Here is a 22,951-nt window from a genome sequence, read left to right on the forward strand (position 1 = left end):
GGAGACAATTTCCTGGTGCAAGTGCTGGAGGAACCAACTAGGGGCAGAGCTCTTCTTGACCTGCTGCTCACAAACCGGGAAGAATTAGTAGGGGAAGCAAAAGTGGATGGGAACCTGGGAGGCAGTGACCACGCGATAGTCGAGTTCAGGATCCTGACACAAGGAAGAAAGGAGAGCAGCAGAATACAGACCCTGGACTTCAGAAAAGCAGACTTTGACTCCCTCGGGAACTGATGGGCAGGATCCCCTGGGAGAATAACATGAGGGGGAAAGGAGTCCAGGAGAGCTGGCTGTATTTTAAAGAATCCTTATTGAGGTTACAGGGACAAACCATCCCGATGTGTAGAAAGAATAGTAAATATGGCAGGCAACCAGCTTGGCTTAAGAGCAAAATCCTTGCTGATCTTAAACACAAAAAAGAAGCTCACAAGAAGTGGAAGATTGGACAAATGACCAGGGAAGAGTATAAAAATATTGCTCGGGCATGCAGGAGTGAAATCAGGAAGGCCAAATCACACCTGGAGTTGCAGCTAGCAAGAGATGTTAAGAGCAACAAGGGTTTCTTCAGGTGTGTTAGCAACAAGAAGAAAGTCAAGGAAAGTGTGGGCCCCTTACTGAATGAGGGAGGCAACCCAGTGACAGAGGATGTGGAAAAAGCTAATGTACTCAATGCTTTTTTTGCCTCTGTCTTCACGAACAAGGTCAGCTCCCAGACTACTGCACTGGGCAGCACAGCATGGGGAGCAGGTGACCAGCCCTCTGTGGAGAAAGAAGTGGTTCGGGACTATTTAGAAAAGCTGGACGAACACAAGTCCATGGGGTCGGATGCGCTGCATCCGAGAGTGCTAAAGGAGTTGACGAATGTGATTGCAGAGCCACTGGTCATTATCTCCGAAAACTCATGGCAATCGGGGGAGGTCCCGGACGACTGGAAAAAGGCCAATGTAGTGCCCATCTTTAAAAAAAGGGAAGGAGGAGGATCTGGGGAACTACAGGCCAGTGAGCCTCACCTCAGTCCCTGGAAAAATCATGGAGCAGGTCCTCAAGGAATCAGTTCTGAAGCACTTAGAGGAGAGGAAAGTGTCCAGGAATAGTCAGCATGGATTCACCAAGGGCAAGTCATGCCTGACTAATCTAATTGCCTTCTACGATGAGAAAACTGGCTCTGTGGATGAGGGGAAAACAGTGGACGTGTTATTCCTTGACTTTAGCAAAGCTTTTGACACAGTCTCCCACAGTATTCTTGACAGCAAGTTAAAGTATGGGCTGGATGAATGGACTATAAGGTGGATAGAAAGCTGGCTAGATTGTCAGGCTCAATGGGTAGTGATCAATGGCTCCATGTCTAGTTGGCAGCCGGTATCAAGTGGAGTGCCCCAAGGATCGGTCCTCGGGCCGGTTTTGTTCAATATCTTCATAAATGATCTGGAGGATGGTGTGGATTGCACACTCAGCAAGTTTGCAGATGACACTAAGCTAGGAGGAGAGGTAGATATGCTGGAGGGGAGGGATAGGATACAGAGGGCCCTCAACAAATTAGAGGATTGGGCCAAAAGAAATCTGATGAGGTTCAACAAGGACAAGTGCAGAGTCCTGCACTTAGGATGGAAGAATCCCATGCACCACTACAGACTAGGGACCAAATGGCTAGGCAGCAGTTCTGCAGAAAAGGACCTAGGGGTTACAGTGGACGAGAAGCTGGATTATGAGTCAACAGTGTGCCCTTGTTGCCAAGAAGGCCAATGGCATTTTGGGATGTATAAGTAGGGGCATTGCCAGCAGATCGAGGGACGTGATCGCTCCCCTCTAATCGACATTGGTGAGGCCTCATCTGGAGTACTGTGTCCAGTTTTGGGCCCCACACTACAAGAAGGATGTGAAAAAATTGGAAAACATCCAGTGGAGGGCAACAAAAATGATTAGGGGACCGGAACACATGACTGATGAGGAGAGGCTGAGGGAACTGGAATTGTTTAGTCTGCGGAACAGAAGAATGAGGAGGGATTTGATAGCTGCTTTCAATTACCTGAAAGGGGGTTCCAAAGAGGATGGATCTAGACTGTTCTCAGTGGTAGCAGATGACAGAACAAGGAGTAATGGTCTCAAGTTGCAGTGGGGGAGGTTTAGGGTGGATATTAGGAAAAACTTTTTCACTAGGAGGGTGGTGAAGCACTGGAATGCGTTACCTAGGGAGGTGGTGGAATCTCCTTCCTTTGACGTTTTTAAGGTCAGGCTTGACAAAGCCCTGGCTGGGATGATTTAGTTGGGGATTGGTCCTGCTTTGAGCAGGGGGTTGGACTAGATGACCTCCTGAGGTCCCTTCCAACCCTGATATTCTATGATTCTATGAAGACCCCAGGAAAGATGGAAGGGGAAAAGACGGGGGAAATAACATGGCAGGGGAGTGGGATGCAGAAAAACTCGGACAAGGCCACCTCCATCTGTTAGCTTTATAAACCAACTGGATTTTGTGCTGCTATACTTCAGCACTGCATAGTCTCACACGTGCTGCCTGAGAGCGTTTCAGATGGATGGCAGTCCCCATGTGAAATTAACCACAATGTTTGCTGGGTGGGTCAGAAGGGGTCCTGCTCAGATCTCCTGACAAGAAATGGTACTTTTACATTCAAAGTTATAGTGGCTGAAGACTCCAAAACCAAATCAATGGAAACAAACACACACACAAGATGTGCCTTTGTGCACTCAGGATTTATTTAATATGTCATGACGTGTCCCAGAACAGCAGGAGCAACCTACATGCTTCAAATCAATGATTACTTTGAATAGGCAATTAACAAGAAACTTGTGCTGTGTTTCTTTATTCATAGCATCAGAGCACATTGAAAAACGAATACTTCACCCTCGTGGGTCTGTCCTCTATGGATTCCTAAGCACTTTGCAAAGTGGTACCATCATTGGGCCTGATTCTGATCTTACACCAATTCCTCAGTGGTGAAACTCACCCTAAAGCTCTCTGACATTTAACATGTTTGGCATGTGTACACTCCTGATATGCAATTAACCTCCTATCGCTGTCAAATTTACCACCTAGCTATCAAGTACTTTTAAATGTGGGGGGCGGGAAATCTTCCATAAACAGATACATTCCTCTTCAGGGATATTTAGAATCATGTGTCCTTGCTAACAAAACAACTTTGTAATAATTTTGATTTGAAGTCTGTTCATTCTTACAATTATTATTAAATAATAGTAGAGGCTAGAGGCTCCAAACAAGATCAAAGCCGCAGCATGCTAGGCACTGTGTAAACACAGAGTAAGCCATTACTGCACAGGTAATTCGGGTCTGAGAACCTAGGTTAGCCTAGCCCAAGTGTGAGTGAACACCAAAGCCTTCCCCATGTTACTGTATCCTCACTGTTTCTGCACTCTGTGTGGGGTGGGGGGGAGACAGGGGGCATATCCCGTAGTTCTTTGTGCTGAGATGCTCCAGGAGTCTTCCCCGGTGTACACTGTGTACATTGTGAGAGAATATGTCTGTCCTTCTGGGCAGGCCGGGGTATTGGGGAAAGACATGGGAGGATTATCAGTACTCAAGTGATTTTAGCTGCATTCTCACTGCAAAATGGGCAGGTTCCAGTCTGAGTGAAAGCAGCGCTGGGGCTCTCACCAATTCTCCAGTCAGGTCAGCTAGCCCAGGCTTAAAGCACCTCTAACCCCATGTCAGAGGATTGTGTGTGTGGATGGCTTTAAAACTCCCTGTAAGAGCCCAGGTTAACTGTGCAGTGAAGACATGCCCGAAGTGAAAGAGAATCCCTGTCCCTATTTACAGTCTAAATAGACAAGACCAAGAAAGGGTGGGAGGGGCAAGAGATGTGAAGTGACTTGCCCAAAGTCACAACGGCAGAATCAGGATTAAAACCCATGTCTCTAGACTCCCAGTCCAGTGCTCTGTACACCAGGCCATGCTGCTGCCAAAATTACTAATAAATCCACAGTCTATTTGTTTAGGGTATTTTGCTAAACTAAATCACAAAGCCAAATCCTCAGCTGGTGTGAATCTGCATAGCTCCATTGATTTCATTGGGGCTACAGCCATTTACCCCAGCTGAGAACCTGACACTTGAACTTCGTTAGTACATTGACGTCTATTGGTTCTATTTCAGATCCTAAAGATAAAAGCTAAATATCGTCTGCCTCAGTGATCCATTTTTAATAACCATCCTGTTTGAATTTTTAACACTTGAAAAAATAACTGCATAAATCTTCCCATCTTCCTACATGCAAATTTGCATGATTAGCTGCAAAAAACCCATCCACACCTGTACCTTTTAACTGCAAATAGTGTTTATGATCAAACAAAAAATATCATTAAGTAAATTTAACTAATTTTAAAATAAACTAATTAGAAGGCAAGGATAGTCTCTTTATGGAACATAAAAAGAGTCTACTGTTTCCAAAATACTATCAAGCTGTATATTTATGTCCAGGCTTTGCATGCCCACATATTTACCTGAAGCTTTATAACGTCAGCCAACATATCCACAGTATTTTTGAAATAAGACTGTAATTTCATAATAATTAAATGGTAAAAGATGCTCGAAGATTGTTGCTGAGTTCTTATCCTTGACAAGAGGAGGAAGATTAAGTCAATAGGACTGCTTCTGTGCGTGTAAAATTACACATAAGCTTAAATCTGTGCAGGATCAGTGCCAAAATGTGTAGAAAAATGTAGCAGCCATGATACCTTTAGTAACAGTCCATACACAGCATTGGACACTGGAAACTGTGTTCCTCAGAGAGGGAATTTCAGTTAGGACACTATATTGAACTCCTGTTTTGTTTTGTTTTTCAAAAAGTGCAATCAGATCTTTAACTTCTTTCTGAACAGCTACAAAACAGATAGGAGATGCCTGTTTAATCCTTAGCTGCGGTGTAACAAGGAACACAACCCCCACAGTCACTCTGTGGAGCTTCTAAGATAGTAGAGATGTTCAGATACTATAATGCTGGAAGCCATATAAGTACTTAGATGGATGATGATAATCCATAGCTCTTCTATAGTACATCAGAAGATCTCAAAGGACTCCTAATCTTTAATGTATTTATCGTCTCAACACCTCTGCGAGGTAGGGCAGGGCTATTATCCACCTTTTCACAGGTGGGGAACTGAGGCACAGAGAGGCTAAGTGCCTTGCCCAAGGTCACACAGGAGATCTGTGCAGAGGAGGGAACTGAACCTGTATCTCCCACATCCTAGGCTGGTGTCCTAGTCACTGGACCATACTTCCAATGGTGAGGTATCAGACAGACAGAGAAGCAGGTAAAGCTATAGTCAAAGGATGCCTGGATCGACGGACATTTGAAACCAAAGACGACATACCAGAGGTGACTCTGAACCACTTCTACAGCACAGAGAATACTGCCACTGCAAAGTAACACTATTAAGCTGACATTTTTAAGACTAGTTTTCTCACCATTCCAGCATGACGTTTGGGATATCCACATCAGAATTTAGGCATGCGCGCACCTATTTTATGTGCCTGTGTGCTGATTTGAGCCTGCAGATGCAAAATTTACCTGCGCTCCTAGGGTTACACATTTGAAAATTAGGCACACTGGACAAAATTCCATTTCGTAACTGGAGTCACTTCAAGGGTGAATTTAGCCCACTGTGTCTAACGTCTCGTCAAAGTCATAAATAACCAGTGGCAGATAAGGGCTCAGTTGCACTATGATAGAAAGGGTATGCCGGTATCATTACACCGGTATAGCTGCTCTGGCAAATTCTCCTAGTGGAGACACAGCTTATACTGTCAAAAGAGTTCTTTTGGGGGTATAGTTTATATTGGTTCCCCAAACAAAACAAGCTACACGGGAACTGTTTTTTCTGGTATGACTGTGTCTACACGAAGACTTTTGATGGCATAGCAATGTCGGATGTGGTGTGTGATTTTTTCACACTCCCAACTGACATAGTTATCCCGGCAAAGCTTTAAGTGTAGACCAGCCTTCATCTGCAATTAGAGATGGACTCAAGTTTTGAAGTTCAGATCTGGATTCAGAGTCAAACATTCCCTAAGTTTTTGGATGTAGCTGGATCCATGGGTCTGGTTCAGCCCATGAAAAAGATGGAGCTAATCAGGCAATTCAGCTCCAGCTCAGCATGTTGGAGGTGTTTGGCCATGAAATTTTGGGTTGAGGTCTCGAGTTACCTGCATTGCAGCTGCTGAGATCATCTCTGATTAATTTTACCTGTGAGGAAGAGTTAATGCTTTTTTATCAATTCCATTGCATTTTTCCTGCAAGCCAATGAGATTTCATCCAGGTGAATAGTTAAGTTGTAAAATAGGTTATCAGTTTTTTAAGTACTTGTTAGGAAACTCCCCAAAGTAATCACGCACACCAAATATCTTAGCAAAGAATCTAGACAGGAATGCATTGGCAAAATACTTTTCTTCCTCCTGAGCTGATGCTTCAGAAAGACAGACCCGAAATAAACGTAGCTAGCACTCCGTCTGCCTCTTCAACGCAAAGTTTCAAATGATGAAGCTGTTCTGAATAGTCACTAGTAAAGAAACTGCAGCACTGCAAGAAGTTGCTATTGATTCAAAGTGAGAGAAATCACACTGGGTTTGAGTTAGCTGGAAAAGTGCTGTGAGAAGAATTTCCATGATGTCAAAAATCCCTTGCTAGCACTGATCTTGGCATTACCTCCTCTTGACTTGTTAAGAAAAATGAACTCTGATCACATTCCTCTGATGCTTTTTGTTGCTTCTTAGATGAATATTCTGCAAGTGCATGTAAAATGTTTGACAGCAGCCATTTATTTTCTGTCTATTTCGAAGAAGGACTGCAGGTAATAAGGATTTGGCAGTGGGAGCTGGAAGCAAAGCCTCCCTTACAGCAACGAGTTTTCATTCCCCCCACACCTTTTGCTACCAACAAGGTACCCACAGGGTGCACATTAAGATGCTACTGGTTCTCTTACCCACATCCTCTGCTGCTATCCCACCCTCTCACTGGTCCAGACTCTCAGCTTCAACCCCGTTTGCACTGGACATGGCTGTGGAAGGGTTCCCCAAGCCAAATGGTCTAGACGACACGAGCAGGCTGTGCCCTGAAGGCATAATACAACAATCACTGGAGTGAAGTACGTTACATTCACAAACCCCATCTCCAGGCCACACCCCCGAAACATCCTTTAGACCAGGGCAGGCCAAACTTACTGGCTCTCTGAGCCACATATGACACTCTTCAGAAGTTTGAGAGCCAGGGCACACCTGCCGGGAGCTGTGGGTTGGGGCTTCATCCCTGCTCCTGCTGAAGCCCCAAGCCCTGGCAGGTGTGCCCCGCAGGGCTGAAGCCCCAAGAACCCCCTCCCCGCTGGGCAGAAGCCCCTACTGCACCACCCCACTGCAAGGCAGAGGTCCCGAGTCATCCTCCCCCCGCTCCCTGCCTAGTCTGGTAGGTGGAGAATGTGCGGGGGGGGGGGCCTTAGGGGGCTCCGTGAGCCGCACTTTAATGGTAAAAGAGCCACATGTGGCTCGCAAGCCACAGTTTGGCCACCCCTGCTTTAGACCAGCCCCAACATCCAGGGGTTTCTTCATGCCAGCGTCACCCCCGAGAAGCCAGGATTTGTTACACTCATTTTGCACACCCACTGGAGAGCAAATCATGCGAGTTACACTACTTTACCACTTATACCCATTCTCTATCTTCCACCAACTGTGGAACTTAAACCACCGTTACCACACACAGCCACTGAATTTGTCACAGTGAATTCCATAGGAGCTGCACTCAATATCAACTCTGTATTTTGCCCAGCGTCCCAAGCAACACTGTAATGTGGATTCTTATTATTTCTTTTTCAGTATCGTCTAGAGCAGGGGTTTCGGCATGCCAGGACGTGGTGGCTGCCACTTCCCGCAGCTCCCATTGGCTGGTAACGGTGAACCACGGCCCCTGGGAGCTGCGGGGGGCTGTGGCCGCGGTCGGTCAACATAAACAAAATGTCTGGTGGCCCGCCAGTGGAATACCCTGATGGGCCGCATGCTGAAGGTTGCCAACCCCTGATCTTGAGGACCCAGCTAAGATTGGGGTCCCATTGTTCTGGGTGCTCTAAAACACAGAGTACGAGACCATCCCCTGCCTTGAAGAGATAAACAGACAAGACAGACACAGGATAGGTCTACACTTATGGAGGATACAGACACCACACACGCAGCTAGCATGGGTATAAACAGCGCTGAACCCCTAGGATATATACCCCCCATGCAGCTCTCTACACAACAAAGCAGTGCCTTCAATATCTGCAGAAGTATTTTTAGCAGTGTAGTGTCCCGCTGCCTCCCTGCTGCCAGAGCCTTTCCCCACTGTTGGAGCCTTTCACTGTCATGGGGAGCTACACACCACAGTGAGCGTAGACACAGCCCGCCTTTCTCTGTAGTGTGTAGCTGCATACACCCTACATGCTGCTGCAAGCGTAGACCAGGTCAAAGAGTAGGAGAAAGGAAATATTACTAACCCCATTTCACAGACCGGGGACTGGAGGCACAAACAGATTGGGGCTGGATTTGTTAAAGGTATTTAGGTGCATAAAGATGCACATAGATGTCTAGCAGCATTTTAAAAAGCACTTAGATGCCTAACTCCCACTGACTTCCATGGAAATTAGGTGCTGAGGAACTTCTAAAAATTCCATGTGGGGCCGGCCTGTCTTCACTTTTAGACACCTAAATACCTTCAGAAATCTGGCCTCCAAGTGATTTGCCCACAGTTACCCAGAGAGTCTGTGTCAGAGCTGGGAACTGAGCCCAGATCTCCAGAGACCCAGTTCAGCGCTTAACCACAAGAACACTCTTCCTGTGTAAAGTCTGTGAAGCTTCAATATGGTGCTACTGGTCCTTAGTACTTCACTTAAGGCAGAACTTGCAGCACTTGTGCACCGGGTGGGGGGGTCAGAGTTGGTACCTTTTTTCCCCCCTCAGTGCACTCTGGAATAGTGGAGGCAGTTATACAAGGCCACAGCCACTACTAACTTTGATTTCAAGGGGAGAGAGGGTAAGAATCTGACCAGAGAGAACTTGGCATGGGGTGTGGGTGTGTCCTATGACGTTTTCAATGGGTTACCTATAAACTGAAGTCAAAAAGGTTGCTTTGAAGCCCCACACAGACATTAGAGCAAATTCATCTACATTGTAACTTCACTCAAGTGTGTGAGGGTACTGCAGGGATGAATACATCCTTTTCCAATACTGTGTATATTTCGCTGGAGGTTTTATTTTAATATTTGACAACTTCATTTCTATTCTCAAAGTTGCTGCTCTTTGGGAGCGGGGAGTTTGTATCTGCCTTCCAACCTTCCTTATATCCACAGATTTTTAAAGCCAGAAAGGACCACTGTGAACATCCACTTTGACCTCCTGCATAATACGGAGCAAGGAACCTCACCCCATGCTCCATTCTTTTCAGGTGTACAACCAACTTAGTAGGTGTATGACTGGATTTTCCACCATCTGTTCAAGTGGTGTATTCGTGTTTAGTTCGCTTGTTTCTTTCATGCCCAATTATTGTTTTAAGGAGGCTGATGGTCACTATCACTGGTCAAAGGTATGAAGGGAGGAAACACAGATGCCCAAAACTCAGTCAGACCTGCAGGGTGATAATTGTCCTCTATACACGGGGTACTGCAGCAGGTCCTGACCTAACAGTGGAGAATGGCAGAATTTTACCTGGGATAGATAAAGGCACGAGGCCTGACACCTGAAGGGGGTGGGATCACTCGGAGACCAGAAAAGGGACGGAGGTAAAGCTAGCCCTATAACCATGAACACCACATTTGAAAATCTAGCTCCAATCGTGGAATGATGAGCACTTTCAAATATCCAGCCCTATAACTTCTTAATCATTCCCAGTATTATAAAGCAGCTATGAATATAATCTTCTTTCAATTGCATCATTCTCACAGCATAGCTCAATTGACATGTCATCAAATTTGACATGGTATCTTTATTTCACATCTTTGAACTTTAATTACTTAAATGTAATAACTTACAGGGGGTGTGTATACATATATTTATAATATTAAATTTAATCAACAGATTTTTCATTTTAGAGCTCATTTTCTGAAGAAGTTCACGCTTGGATAATTAAAAGTGTAGGAATAGCTAAAATCAGTATTAATTAAAACAAAAGTAGAAATTAATTCTATGTCTAACCATTGTTTTTGCCTGTAAAAACTGACTTTGCAGATAGCATATCAAAAGCAAGTAGGTCATGCAGAGATGCAAGGATACGAAAGATACAGACCACAGTAAAGGTGCTTTTAAACTGAATAAACATTAGTTTCAGAGCTCTTTTCCCTAACTCACTCGGATTCCATTTGATATCACAAAATTGCCAATCAAGCACCAAGAAGGATGATGAAAGTGAAGCCAGGAGAACATAAAATACATAATGCTACTATTATGCTTATGATTGCATGTGGGATTAGAATCACATGATGAACAAACCCAACTTTTTCTGTTTTTCGCTACACAACAAAAGGAGCTTAGTGGTGTAACTGACAGACGTTATTCTTCATTTTCTCCAAAAAGCCTGAAATACAGGGATGTCTGAGCTGGGATTAAGTACTGTGCAATGAGATGCCAGTTGGCTACAATAGGCATGGAAGCAGAGATTGTAATACACCTTAATTGCCTTAACTAAACAGAATCATGCTAAAAATTGCATTAAATCCCCAGCATTAAAATAACAGCATAAACACTTGAAAGAATCTCACATTTTTCACTGTTTGCCTCACATCTCACTGTTTGTGGGAAAATCATGGCTTCATATCACAAGAGTATGTGGGACTGGGACATGTTGAAAACATACAGAGGTCTCTACTTTCCAATTATTTGTATCTTTGCTTTGAAAATTCGAGGCTGGCAAAGTTGTTGGTACAGCAAATGAGACTAAGAAATCTACAACTGTGTCTGCCACATACTTTAGTCTAAATTTATTGGAAAAGAAGAACATATTTCAAAACTGTAACACCTCAGGAATCATTGTTTTTTAATATATTTTTATTATTATTATTTAATATTTATGGTGTGGCAGCACTAAGACGCCTAATCCAGATTGGACCCCATTGTGTTAGGTGCTGTTCAAACATATCAGGGCCCCATTTAGAGAGGGTTCAGAGAAGAGCAGTGAGAATGATTAAAGGATTGGAGAACCTGCCTTATAGTGATGGACTAAAGGAGCTCAATCTATTTAGCTTAATAAAAAGAAGGGTAAGGGGCGACTTGGTTACAGTCTATAAGTACCTACATGGGGAATACATATTTAATAATGGGCTTTTCAGTCTAGCAGAGAGAGGAATAACATGGTCCAATGGCTGGAATTTGAAGCTAGGCAAATTCAGACTGAAAATTAGGCATACATTTTTAATGGTGAAAGTAATTAACCATTGGAACAATTTACCAAGGGTTGTGGTGGATTCTCCATCACTGGCAATTTTAAAATCTCTAAAAGATCTGTTCTAGGAATTACTTAAGGATTTTCTATGGTCTGTGCTGTGTAGAGCCAGACTAGATGATCACAATGGTGCCTACTAGCCTTAAAAATCTATAAATCTATACTAAGGAAAACTAGTGGCACTGAAAAACACCCATTAATTAAATGAAGGAAAGGATTGACAAATCTCTAATGGGAGTCTCAAGAACGTTTCTCTCTGCTGAAGCATCATCAGCCACTTCCCAAGAAAGCATCTAAAATATCAGTGTGCCATCTCAGTGGAAACTTCAATCTGTGGGGAAATGAGGCCAGCTAACCCTCTAAGACTCTAGAAAAGATTCCAATGAAGTTAGGAGCAGGGAGAAATTTGAACAGAGGAATGTATTTTGTAACGAATCATAGAGCACAACAGTTAAGCACTCAGTAACTGAAACATTGAGAAACTCGTGCTGTAACGTTTGCAAACACTAATAATGGATAATTGCAACTGTGGCCGTGACTCATCTTATAATTCAGTCTGGACAATTCTTCCACAGGAAACAAAACTGGGCCTCTGTCAAAATAACAATGCCAGCCCCTTTTTCAAACACCTCAAAAGTTCACAGGTTTGACCACAGGTCCTGTCAAATTCAAACAACTGCTCTGCTGTCGGTCACTCAGACCGGGATCCTCCAACACACAGGACTTCCATAGGCCAACAAACTGAAGAAGGAAGTCCGTGTAATTTTCCCTGCAGCAAGCAACTCAGAGGAAACAGAAATGCTACGTTATATTTTAAATTCAGGGCAGTTTTCCCTTGACGACTTAAGGTGAATGACAGAGAATACGACCAGAGCTCGCCCATCCTTCAGGACTTGCCTTTTTTGTGAAAATAACAGCACTATATTATTATTTTTCTCTGCTGCCGCCAATAGCTCAGGCTGGGAAACAGACTCTTTGTTGGCTCAAGCCCACTTCCTATGGCCATTCACAGTCTTAACAGCTGGGTTTCATACTAACACAGGTTGAAATTCGCTTCTTGATTACACTGGTACACTGAAGTCAACTGGGATCCATCAGTGTAACCAAGATGAATTTTCCCCAGAGCTTCTGATCTTTGTTTAATATTATTCATGTTTTCAAAACACAAATGCAAAAAAGTACATGGGGGCAATACACAGGGTGGTATTTTTAAACACACAAAAAGTGAGATAATACAAAGGCTCCCATGACAACCTTAATTACTAATATCATTTGCATTACAGCAGAACTTTGACAATCGAACCAAGCATGAGAGCTGGGGAAGGGGATAGAAAAGAGGAAAGAAAATACAGAGAAAGACAGAGAAACAGGAGGAACCACTGGGAGACAAAGTAAGGGTGATGGGGAGAGAGAAGACAAAAGCACTGGAGGAGGTTCAACATGACAACAGAGAAGAGAGAAAGGAGGACGGTAAACGAAATTGGAGCAGGGGAAATTAAAATAAGGAGCTGGGGTTCCAGGAACAAGGATTAATTTGTTTCCCTTAACTAGATTTATAACAGTATATAGCACATAATCAATATATTTAATAACAAACCAGCAGAAGGTAGGGGAATGACCCTTGCATTCCTAGAATTTTAGTAAGAGAGTTGGCATAAAATACATTTAGCCCCTAGCTTTAGTTTGAGAGGAATGCTGTTATGTGTGATGAAGTAAGATTGTAACGCATGTCTGGATACACTTTGTATTAAGGCTCCGTTTATGAAACACTTATAAAGGGTTAATAGATGTTACAAGCATATTAAAGACATGAATAGTATGTATGATAATAGGTTATGAGCACATCTATTGAAGGTGATTCTAAGCAATGTATTGACCTGTTGGACTCCATAATGCTCAGTTAACCATGTATTAAAATATCTGTTAATCAGTTGTAAACCCTTTATAAATTATTTATAAATGTACCCTAAGTGACATTGTGATGGTTACTGTGTTTTCTTACTTATTTGTGTAAGCTCAACTGGTCACTAAAAGAAAATGTTTTACTAAAACTTGCAAAGCACAACAAAGAAATCAATTTAGGCAGTTCAGGGGAACGAAGAAAAGGTAAAACATTCTCTTTATTATGCTGCAGAATTTGTTTCAAAGCCTAACGTGCCATATATGCTAGTTTATTCTAACCACAGCAATCTCTTGTAACCTTCTACTTTCTGCACATAGAAACCAGAATTAGTGCACGATCGATGAATACACCTGTTTGACACTGCTACTCTCATGAGAAGGAAAGAGGTTTTCCAGCTGAAAGGGTTTCACTCATGTTTTTTTCTCTTTCAGAGATACAGGAAAATGTATTTGTGGATAACTCATAGGAGCGCTCAAACCCTTGGGCAACCTACACAGGCTTCAACAGACCTTCTCCATAGATCTCCATAGACTTCCGGCTATCATGTAATGTTCTTCAGAGTTTGCCTGACTTCATGTGTTATGAACTACTCCTAAAGCTTCCATTCCCTAAAACTCAGCGCTCCAGCTGCGGCTGCAGTTATTGCACAGAATAAAATGGCTGAGCAACTATATATAAAAGCTTAAAAGAAAGTAGAGGTTCTGTCTGAATTATTCTAATTCCAGAAGAAAAAAAAACATCTACTGGCCAGAGATTATTTAGTGGCTGAATTTTCACAGCAGTGCAAGAGGAAATTAAAGAGATACTCTCAGGTTAAAATCACATCCACAAATGAATTGCCTTACCTATGTTAAATACATTAGGTTATAAAAGCTGAAAGGATTTTAATAGTAAAATTTATATTTCTCTATCTGCTCTATGCGCTTTGTTTTTTTTGGGGGGGGGGTTCATTCATCTGACCGCTTGAGAAACAAATGTAGATCAAACAGATTCCCATACCCATTTTTCATAGTCTGTTTCTAGTCAATTTCACTTTCAGATTAGCAAAGCACTTTCAAAATGGTAGGGGAACATTTTTATGTGTGTGGCGGAGTTCCCATTGGAATTTTTCTTTCTTTACTGGAAATATATCCAGTGAGCCTAGATTTCCAAAAGCTTGTTATTGCAAAGCCTACATTTGGGGCCAAATGTAACCTAACAGCATTACTTTAAGGTAGACAAGCTGGGTGTGGTAATATCTTTTGTTGGACCAAATTCTGTTGGTCAGAGAAATAAGCTTTCAAGCTACACAGAGCTCTTCCTCAGGTCTGGGAAAGGTACTCAGCCTGTCGCAGCTAAATACAAGCTCGAACAGATAGTTTAGCTTAGCATAAATTGTTAGCAAATATTCTAAGGGGCCATTCAAGGTGAAGTTTAAGGTAGAAAACTGGCAGTAAGTTATAAGTGAACAATAAAAAACATCATCAAATATTTTGTTAATATAGGCCAAGAGATTCAGAAGTGATTCTGTGCCCAAAGATACACCTTAAAGGAGTCTGAGCAACAGTCCTTTGAAAATCAAGCCCCTTTAAGGTATCTCAAGTTGGGAAGAGAAAATCACTTGTCACTTTTGAAAATCTTGGCCACGGTCGCAGGGTGCTCACCTCAGGCATTCAAAAAATCCTGAGTAAAGTCACAAGAAAATCACAAGATTGGTTGTTTTAAAAAATCTCACGATTTTAAAGCCAAAAACTGGAGTTATTTTTGTTTGTCTTCTGACTTTTGAATGTTTGGACTACACTCGGGTTGCACACACAAGCCACAAGTGTGTGTCGTGGGAGGGAGGGGAACTGCTTGCACTTTATCCCGCTCCCCAGGCACTCTCAGAAACACCCGTCACAATCTACTTTAAAACCTCCACAAGAGGCTTTTCCTCTGCAGCGACTGTAATGCACCATTTAACTGACTGTGTAAATACTGTCAAACTAGATACATGGCATCACATTTAAGGCTGACTTCTCTTAAAAAAAAAAAAAATCCGAGCTTCTAGGCAAGGGAAAAGAGAATGTGGAAGAGCAGATGGCTGGATGGTAATTGGTACGTAGCTGGTGGGCTTCATGCTGCTTGCTGTGTGAAAGCTGCTCATTAAAGAAAGGTGACTGTGTAATAATAGGAAATAATTGAACAACATCAGCGCACATTTGATCCCGGGCTTGTCTCACGTGCCCACCTGTGTGAGCAACATGGGCAGTGATGGCAAGTGTCGCTCACACATTGCTGAAGCCTGAAGGGTCTAAGTTGGTAACAGACACAATGGCGGATATATTTCCTTTTCAATAAAGCATTATTACGTAATAACGTGTGTGGATACCCATGGCCCAGGCCTCTTACGTATCCATTAAGGACAAGATGTCAACACAGTCTGCTGGGCCAGGGGTTCTTAACCCATTTCTTTCTGAGTGTGCCCAACATGCAAGAAAAACTCCAGGGCCCACCCGGGCCACAAAACTGGTTTTCGGCATATAAAAGCCAGGGCCGGCGTTAGGAAGCAACGAGCAGGGCCATTGCTTGGGGCCCCACGCCACAGGGGCCCCCACAAAGTTACATTGCTCAGGCTTTGGCTTCAGCCCCAGGTAGTGGGGCTCATGGCCCCAGGCTTCAGTCCCACGTCGTAGGGCTTCGGCTTTCTGCTCTGGGCCACAGCGAGTCTAATGCTGGCTCTGCTTGGGGTTATTTTTTCCAATGTGCATTACTTCACATTTATCCACATTAAATTTCATTTGCCATTTTGTTGCCCAATCACTTAGTTTTGTGAGATCTTTTTGAAGTTCTTCACAGTCTGCTTTGGTCTTAACTATCTTGAGCAGTTTAGTATTGTCTGCAAATTTTGCCATCTCACTATTTACCCCTTTCTCCAGATCATTTATGAATAAGTTGAATAGGATTGGTCCTCGGACTGACCCTTGGGGGGTACCACTAGTTACCCCTCTCCATTCTGAAAATTTACCATTTATTCCTACCCTTTGTTCCCTGTCTGTTAACCAGTTCTCAATCCATGAAAGGGCCTTCCCATTTATCCCATGACAACTTACTTTATGTAAGAGCCTTTTGTGAGGGACCTTGTCAAAGGCTTTCTGGAAATCTAAGTACACTATGTCCCCTGGATCCCCCTTGTCCACATGTCTGTTGACCCCTTCAAAGAACTCTAATAGATTAGTAAGACACGATCTCCCTTTACAGAAACCATGTTGACTTTCGCGCAACAATTTATGTTCTTTTATGTGTCCGACAATTTTATTCTTTACTATTGTTTCAACTAATTTGCCCGGTACTGACGTTAGACTTACCGGGCTGTAATTGCCAGGATCACCTCTAGATCCCTTTTTAAATATTGGCGTTACATTAGCTATCTTCCAATCATTCTAAAGAATAGCCAAAGAATCTAAAGAACAGCCAAAGTTTACAGGTTTTTAAAATTGTATTCAGTAAAGTGAATGTCAATATCAAATACAATGAGATTGTTAAAAGACCTAAGTTTTGTGCAGTCTTGATGTCACTGTCGGCTTTGTGTACTGTATCATGTATACCCTGCCTATGCTACTACAGACATAGCTCCTCACAATGAGATGCACCACTCTAGAAGTGCTGTAACACAACATATCCATGGGATAGAACAATTACTTTTGAGATCTGTTTATACAGTTAAAAAACAAACACCATTCTGCTTCCCAGGGAGGCAATTTTATCCACTGATTGTCACATGGTGAATTTACCATGTCTCCTTAGACCTTGGCCAAATCATTCAACCTCTGTGTGCTTCAGTTTCCACATCTAAAATAGGTATAATAATCCTGAGCAACCTCACAGGAGCATTGTGAGGCTTAATTAAATAATTAAGGTGCTTTTAGTTGCTTGGATGAAAACTGCTACGTACATATCAAGTATTATTATTAGTGTAGGTGGCTATATGTGGCAAGCTTTAAGGGATCATCTGGTAACAGGCTAATTTTTATTCTGAAAGCAGTCGTTAAGTGCAATACAGAGGTGGTGTAATTATCTTCAGATCCACTTTCTAAAATTAATGATGAAATGCTGTAAATGAAAAAAATCATGTTATACAGCAACTGAACAGTGGCTCTGATTGGTGATTCTCTGTTGGGTATGCTAATTAAGAATGCTGTTGAAATGTTACTCAGTAATATTCCTTAGTGGAAATGCTCAGTGCTGGAAGATTAATTATGTGTTTCATGTCTAGAATGGTATCAGAGGGGTAGCCGTGTTAGTCTGGATCTATAAAAGCGGCAAAGAGTCCTGTGGCACCTTATAGACTAACAGACATATTGGAGCATGAGCTTTCGTGGGTGAATACCCACTTTGTCAGATGCATGGAGTGGAAATTTCCAGAGGCAGGTATAAATACGCAGGCAAGAATCAGGCTAGGGATAACGAGGTTGGTTCAATCAGGGAGGATGAGGCCCTCTTCTAGCAGTTGAGGTGTGAACACCAAGGGAGGAGAAACGGCTTTTGTAGTTGGCGAGCCAGTCACAGTCTGTGTTTAATCCTGAGCTGATGGTGTCCAATTTGCAAATGAACTGACGCTCAGCAGTTCTCGAATGGTCATTACTAAGATATAAGCGGTAGATATTCATGGTTTGGGTGCCTTCTTTTTCACAGGAATTTTATCTGAAGTCTGGAACTGGAAAACTGCCAGAACATGTAGAAACTTCTGCTAACTTAAACTGCAGCGTGTTGTACAGCTGATTTTCCACTACATCTTGCATCTACAAACATGTCTCTTACAAGTGCTAGCCGTTCCTGTTACAGAGCCAAAGACCTAATTCAATTATGAATGTGACCAGAGGATGTTGGGGTTACCATCAGACAGTGCATTCTCTCTCCAGACCACTGGCAGATGGTAGTGAGAATAAGCAGGCCAAATCCTCCCTGCTTTACTCATATGAGTAGTCCCATTCTGCTCAGTAGGATTACTCTCCTGAGCAAGGCTATTAGGATTTGGGCCCAAGGACCTAACTCACAACGGGTCTGATTCTGTTCCGATTCATGATGCCGTATAATGCATTTATTTGACTTCTATTGATTTTCTCCTGCTTTATGCTGGCAAGAGTGAAATCAGAATCAGGTCCACTGGATGATTTACCTGAGTACAGCAGATTTGTCTGAGTAAATCATAGTTGGGCCCTAAAATATTTCAGTGGCTATGCTTCTGCAAAAGTGCACAGTGGCCAGATCCTCAGCTACCATAAATAAGTGTTGCACCACAGATTTCAATTAAGCTATGTCAATTTACAGTAGCTGTGGATCCAGTTCCAGGCTGCTCTTTATCTTGGAATCATTTGTAAAAGCTATGACATGATTCTGTAAAAGATTAAGAGGTCAATTCTCCCATCACTGTGTAGGGGCTTTTCATGCTTGCCACCAATTAGTACGGTGACAGAATCTTAAACCCTTAAGAATTTCATTTGTCTTCCCACAAGTGTTAATGGCCCACATCAGTATTTTGTAATTTTAAAAAAAATATATATAAAGCAATATTTTTCCCTCACAGAAAATGTTTCCACAGCTATGTTCAATTTATATATATATCTGTTCTTCCTCAGCTACTTGATTTGTTTCTATGATCCTGCTATAAAGCTGAGAGGAACATGTGCTTAGTTCACGCAACTCCAGCTGACTAGAGAGTACACTCCATAAAAGAACAGGGAAGAAATACAAATAACATCAGATATTAATATCATAGGAAAACATCAAGAGATGTTTGTGTGGCTTGTACTGTATATATTATATATGTAAATTATGCTTAGTAGCTCCTCTTCATAACTTCAAGCTGCTGTTAATGTGTCAGATTTTGAAGGCAGATTGAAATATTGGTGAAAGCAGTTATCACATTCATAGAAATGATTTATAGTTGTATCTGAACTGAAAGTCTCATCTCTAATACTCTGACGAGTGGCCTTTGACTCGGTCAATTGAGGATGAGTCTCTTTAGAGTAATTTGTACCCCAAGTTTAATGGCAGTTCCAATGTAAATCATCCTCTGTTTTAATGAAACCCAGCCACAGCTGATATTAGAAATAAATGCCCGGTATCATCTGGTGGCTTGCGCAGGCTCATGTTTCACTTACACTAAGCTGGATGCATGTTTCAAATGATTTTATTGAAAAATAAGAATTGCTGTGAAATTATAAGTAAAACTGATGGAGTCTGGGGAAAAAAACGGAAAGCAGGATGTCTCTCTCTCTCCTCCTCCCCACCCCCAAAGTTCTCCGAGATGGTCCCAATTAAATTTGATAGAGAAATGGATAAAAATAAAGACTTTTTTAAGTGCTTAAAATGTTGGTTTGGTTCTGCCACTGTGCTGTTTCTACTCTGAAGGCAGAGTAGCTGTAAGAGTGCATGGCCATCCCTCCCTGTCAATCTCGGAGGGAGGCCACGCCCCCTCGCTACAGTAGCATTGATACAAGATATAAGGTAATAAGGATATAAGCACTTTATATGGTGATATGTTCTACAGGCAAAAATGGATGCTAATACTATAAGGTCTGGTACATGAAATAGAGGATCCTAAATAGAGACAGTCACCAATAGAATACAGTGGATTCTCGTACAAGCAGATGGTAAGCATCTATATCTTTCAAAACTGTGCTCAGACCCTCATCTCTGTGAGTATTCAGAAAACAGGAACAAATTCAGCAGATGAAAATACAACTATTGTATCTAATATATTCCATCACTAGCAGATGTTTCCCATGCTCCTGTAACACCCCTGCCTGTGCCAATGGGAAGATTTGAACCCAGGACAATCACCACTAATGCCCCAATTCAGCAGAGCACGTAAGCATGTAAACATTAGAGCATGCTTAAGCCCTATTGACTCCTCACTGAAGTCCCAATGATGTGCCTAAAGGTAAGAACATACTTACATGCTTTACTGAACTGGAATGGACTCAACTGAGTGCTTAAATACTTCGTTGAATTGAGGGCCTAAAATCATAAGCCTCTAATCCATGACCTAAAGGAGAAGAGCCTTTAGCAGACAGCTGTAGTAGGCTCTTATTCTGTTTGGGGGATCAGACATTAGAGAGTGGGAAAGACCCACAACTCTCCTAATGTAGTTGTAACTGATCTTTGCTTGCAGGTGATTTTTTTTTTCTAATATAATTTCAACGAAGTAACAACCTCAGCCTGATGCATGGCTGGTGTGTGAAAAAGCTCTTCCTATTGTAAAAGTGCTAAGCAACTTTTTCAACAGCTGGTGGCATCACGTGGGTTTGGATTTCCTGGTGAGGCACCTTGTTAGAACTGCATTTCATTGATTTAGTCCCTGCAACACAAAGGCCTGGTTCTAACAGAGATCGGGGTTTGCTGGATTTCCTTTGGAAGAGGTTGAAATGAGATCCTCTGTGCAATCACCGCAGTGCCACTTGGAGAGTTCCTCAGCACACACAGATTTTGTGGTGTTCGTTTAAAAATAAAACCGTTGCTTTGATGAGTCTGTTTTGAAAACCTCAGGCTAACTTATGACAGGACAGTCTGTGCATCGGGGGGGCAGAGAACACATGCCAGCAAGGGGAGGGGCAGGGCCCCCCCCCACTCTTGGCTCACTCCGGACAGCCTGAGGATCAAGATGGTGCCACAAGCATTTTTCCATCCCCACTTGAGGAGTGCCAAGTTCCAAACAATCAGTCCCGGAGATCCAGCTCCATATTTATTTAGGAAGTTTTTAGCTGGCAAGCAACAAGTGGTAAATTAAAATGTTTAAACTTTTGGTCACTTCCTTGACGATACGTTGGATTCACTTAAATCAGCAATGTCCAGTCTGTGGCCCTCCAAGGCTAATAAACGGTGTCTTTGACAAACAAATTGAAATTGTGCTCCCTGCATTCCTGAAACAGAAGCGTCTGAACCAGGCTCATTTCTAGGGCAGGATTGGGGCCCCACTTCCCTAACTCTCCCTCATCCCTATGGCTTCAGGAGCAGCTCTGGTGTGAACCAGGGCTTGCTCTGAGTAGCTGCTCTCCTTTCCCTGCTGCATCACAGAGGACGGAAGATGTCAAGGTTCCTTCCCCACTCTGAACGCTAGGGTACAGATGTGGGGACCTGCATGAAAAACCTCCTAAGCTTATCTTTATCCAGCTTAGGTCAAAACTTCCCCAAGGTACAAAATATTCCACCCTTTGTCCTTGGATTGGCCGCTACCACCACCAAACAAATACTGGTTACTGGGGAAGAGCTGTTTGGAAACGTCTTTCCCCCCAAAATACTTCCCAAAACCTTGCACCCCACCTCCTGGACAAGGTTTGGTAAAAAGCCTCACCAATTTGCCTAGGTGACTACAGACCCAGACCCTTGGATCTTAAGAACAATGAACAATCCTCCCAACACTTGCACCCCGCCCTTTCCTGGGAAATGTTGGATAAAAAGCCTCACCAATTTGCATAGGTGACCACAGACCCAAACCCTTGGATCTGAGAACAATGAAAAAGCATTCAGTTTTCTTACAAGAAGACTTTTAATAGAAATAGAAGTAAATAGAAGTAAAGAAATCACCTCTGTAAAATCAGGATGGTAGATACCTTACAGGGTAATTAGATTCAAAACATAGAGAATCCCTCTAGGCAAAACCTTAAGTTACAAAAAAGATACACAGACAGAAATAGTTATTCTATTCAGCACAATTCTTTTCTCAGCCATTTAAAGAAATCATAATCTAACACGTACCTAGCTAGATTACTTACTAAAAGTTCTAAGACTCCATTCCTGGTCTGTCCCCGGCAGAAACAGCATAGAGACAGACAGAGACCCTTTGTTTCTCTCCCTCCTCCCAGCTTTTGAAAGTATCTTGTCTCCTCATTGGTCATTTTGGTCAGGTGCCAGCGAGGTTACCTTTAGCTTCTTAACCCTTTCCAGGTGAGAGGAGCTTTCCCCTGGCCAGGAGGGATTTCAAAGGGGTTTACCCTTCCCTTTATATTTATGACAGAAGACAAAGCAGGTTTTGTCTGTACTAATAGCTACTTCCCTGCTCACTTGTGGGAGCTTCAGGGAGAGCAACGTAGAAGCCTGACTGGCTCTACCTGAGCCCAGGCCAATAGTTACAGCTCGGCTTGGTTCAACATTTTCCATCTAAACTGGTTTTGTGATTGAAAATTGGGGTTTTGACAGGGGTTTTTTTTTTCTTTGAAAAAAGTGTTGGTTTTCCACAGAAAATTATGACTTTTTGTCAAAAAGCCAAACACCTGAAAAGCAACATGTTTCCACCAAAAACTTCCATTTGGAAAATGCAGCTGTAATGCCTTATGGGATTTGTAGTTCAGATGTCTCTTGTTCCCATTCTCCACTATGGGCCAGGCTCCCCCTTTGGGCATCTCCCCTTATTTACTGTGGAATGTGATTTCCATGATCCATCACAAAGGTTGGCTAACAGGGGAGATGTTGGTGCATCATGGGAAATGTAGTCTGGCCCAGGAGCCCCACCCATAGATGAAAATTGTCAAATATAAAGGGAAGAGTAACAACCTTTATGTATGCAATAATATAAAATCCCTCTTGGCCAGAGGTACAGAATCACTTACGTGTAAGGGGTTAATCAGTTCAATTAACCTAGTTGGCACCTGACCTGAAGAACCAATG

The 22,951-nt window shown here is 42.7% G+C and overlaps 1 protein-coding gene across 7 annotated transcripts in view; it reads right to left on the bottom strand.

The window, feature by feature from the left end:
- Positions 1–22,951, bottom strand: part of SGCD (sarcoglycan delta) — a 611,494-nt gene that overhangs the window by 227,918 nt on the left and 360,625 nt on the right. The window lies entirely within an intron of this gene.

Source organism: Lepidochelys kempii, chromosome 8 (assembly GCF_965140265.1).
Source record: "Lepidochelys kempii isolate rLepKem1 chromosome 8, rLepKem1.hap2, whole genome shotgun sequence".
Lineage (NCBI taxonomy): Eukaryota > Metazoa > Chordata > Testudines > Cheloniidae > Lepidochelys > Lepidochelys kempii.